This window comes from Salvelinus sp. IW2-2015, unplaced genomic scaffold (genome assembly GCF_002910315.2).
Source record: "Salvelinus sp. IW2-2015 unplaced genomic scaffold, ASM291031v2 Un_scaffold3958, whole genome shotgun sequence".
Classification (NCBI taxonomy): domain Eukaryota; kingdom Metazoa; phylum Chordata; class Actinopteri; order Salmoniformes; family Salmonidae; genus Salvelinus; species Salvelinus sp. IW2-2015.
Window position 1 is genome coordinate 76,865 of NW_019945232.1, and position 3,006 is coordinate 79,870.

At 39.1% G+C, this 3,006-nt stretch overlaps 1 long non-coding RNA gene across 2 annotated transcripts; it reads left to right on the forward strand.

The window, feature by feature from the left end:
* Positions 1–535: 535 nt before the first annotated feature.
* LOC112076725 (uncharacterized) lies at positions 536–2,026 on the forward strand. 2 transcript variants are annotated; one of them, XR_011477856.1, is made up of 4 exons: positions 536–840; positions 994–1,096; positions 1,451–1,542; positions 1,671–2,026. It is a non-coding gene; the product is annotated as an uncharacterized lncRNA (long non-coding RNA). The 2 variants fall into 2 exon arrangements; XR_002895251.2 differs by having other exon boundaries at positions 639–1,096.
* The last annotated feature ends 980 nt before the right edge of the window (positions 2,027–3,006 follow it).

The window sequence follows — 3,006 nt, forward strand, 5'->3', positions numbered from 1 at the left end:
TGGAAAGTATTTTACTTTGACACCACAGTGTTATTAAAGGAAACTCACTTCCTCAATGCTCTTTATTAAAGAGTGTTTCTTAAAGTTTTTGCAAACTATGGTTTGATCATTTGGTCGCACAGTGTGTTCAGTCAGATGTCTGTTAGAAGGAGGAAGTCAGTTCGGTCTCAAAGATTTATCACAGCGCTGAGGATGTCTAGGATTGTTGCCTGTCTATCTGTAAGACCATTTTTTTTTTTAATGTTATTATTTTACATTCATTTACAATAAATGAAGTGTCTCATGGATTCTTCTGTTCTTAGGTGTCTTAAGACTGTTGTTGGAGCTGAGCTTTGACAGAGACACTGGTAGAGCTTGGACACAATGCAACCCTGAACTGTTCTCTTAATGTAAATAATGTACACTGGGACCTACATCGCCACCCACAGCCTCCACTGGCATACTCCGCTCTTTCACTAGTAGTAGTCCTGCTGCTTTTTATTACAATAATAATTATAGAAAGAAATATTCATTAGAAACAGGACATATTGTTAATACAGAATGTAACAGTAGATGATTGTGGAGTGTTCTACTTGCAAAGAAAGAAAACATAGTCTCCTTTTCAGTAACGGCACCAGACTCATGACCGCTGGTAAGGGCACATTTCATTAATGATCAATATACTGTATTTTTCTATAAGATACATTTGAAAAGTGTTTTTGTTTCATGTTTTACGCAGCAAGGTGCAAGACCACTACAGAAATGTATCATAACTTATAGTGGATGTAGGCTACACATATTTACCATAAAACTGCAGGACTTGAATCAATCAATGAAACAACAAACAAAGTTTGATGTTTAGTAAGTGATTATGTCTTTAATTTTGCAACTGATTTAACAGTAACTTTATAGTCTGGAAGTGTTTTAATTATTGTAAATATATTGTGCTTATATAGGCTATCAAATTTTGTTGAATAAAGCACTAAATTTGAAAAAGTACATTTGCACATTCAGTTATCCTGAAGCAACAGAGCAACCCAGAGACGTCAACACACATGGCTAAAGGGTCTTCTCATTGATCCGGGTCTTGAATGCGTGCTCATTTTATTGCTGTCAGGTGTGTTTCTACACTCTTAAAATAGGGTTTGTTAGTAACCTAGTAACATCTGGGTGGCACCACCATGCATGTGTGGTTGATTCCCGGTGCCACCCATACGTAAAATGTATTCACGCCTAGACTATAAGTCACTTTGGATAAAAGCGTCTGATAAATTGCATATATTCTATTTTTTATCTTACTAAAACTTTTATTTAGACTGGATACCAGGCTAACCTTTCCTGCCTTTACATGCAATGTTAGGACTATCTGTTACTGTACTTTTGCCCCAATACACACTGCAATATGTAAGATTTTACTCAGTGTTGTGTGATCACAATAGTCTATTCTAATTCCATCTATATGGTATCTTAGCCATTTCAGTGCTGTGGAAGAGAGCTGCTTGCCAGAAGAACCATGACTCTCCTCCAACCCCTGAACCACCTGAAAGGGCAGACAGTCTAGTGGTCAGTATCTGTAGTGGGAATATGGATATATAAATAAATATATATATATATATATACAGTATATTAATATTATTTCACGTTTATCTTTATGAGGGATGTTTTCACTCATATCCACATTTGCTTTTCAGTATGACGTGATACAGCTGGTACACCCACCAAGAGGACCAAGGCCCAACTGCATTGCCTCAACTATTTACTCCAGAGTTCAGTTTCCAAATCTTGAACTCACAAATACTGCCTAATAAGGTGCCACATCTGCACTACCCTTCCTCTTCCATCTGGTTTAACATATCTCMGCTATTGTGATAATAGTTATGACGTTGGTGGATATTGTGAACTAGAATATAACTTTGGTAGATAATGTGAATCTACTCTGAATATTAATATCTTTGTATACTGTACAGTATCTAATGCTGCTCTTCGTCACTCGTCTATATACCAGTCAGCAATATCTTTGAAGGAAATTATTACTTTTGAGTCTTGATTCATGTTTTTCATTGTTCATTGCTGGAAATAAGTTAATTTGTGACTGTCTTGAAAGTAAATTGTAACTTTTTGTGTGAAGCAGTTAGGAAGAGGTTTGTGGATTTATGTAGAAAAAGCCCCCAAGCCTTTTATAGTGTATTGATGCTGCATCAACCACACATATCCTGTTTGAGAGCTTAGTCGCTTACTGAGCAACACGCATGTCCCAATTACTGTACAATTTACCATTTTTAATAATAACTTTTTCAAACATTAAATTAGAGTTGTCCATTTTAAGTTCATTAAAAAGCCTACTGCATGTGCCCCATAACACCTTTGTGAGTACCTCGCGAATAAGTCTTGCTCCAGACAAATTAAACAACTTCTTTGCTCGCTTTGAGGACAATACAGTGCCACTGACACGGCCCGCTACAAAACCTGCGGCTCTCCTTCCCGCGGCCAATGTGAGTAAAACATTTAAACGTGTTATCCCCTCGCAAGGCTGTCGGCCCAGTGGTATCCCTAGCCGCGTCCTCAGAGCATGCGCAGTGCAAATGGGTCCTGGACTTTCTGATGGGCGCCCCCAGGTGGTGAGGGTAGGAAACAACATCTCCATCCCGCTGATCCTCACACACTGGGGCACCACAAGGTTGCGTTCTCAGCCCTCTCCTGTACCCCTGTTCACACATGATTGCGTGGCCATGCACGCCTCCAACTCAATTATCAAGTTTGCAGACGACACTAGAGTGGTAGGCTTGATTACCAACAAGGACACCAACCACCCGAGCCACTGCCTGTTCACCCGCTATCATCCAGAAGGCGGGTCAGTACAGGTGCATCAAAACTGGGACAGAGAGACTTAAAACACCTTCTCAAGGCCATCAGACTGTTAAACAGAGGCTGCTGCCAACATACAGATCAAATCTCTTGCAACTTTAATAAATGGACTTACAAAGTTTTCACTAGTTACTTAATAACGCCACTTTATAATGTCTACAT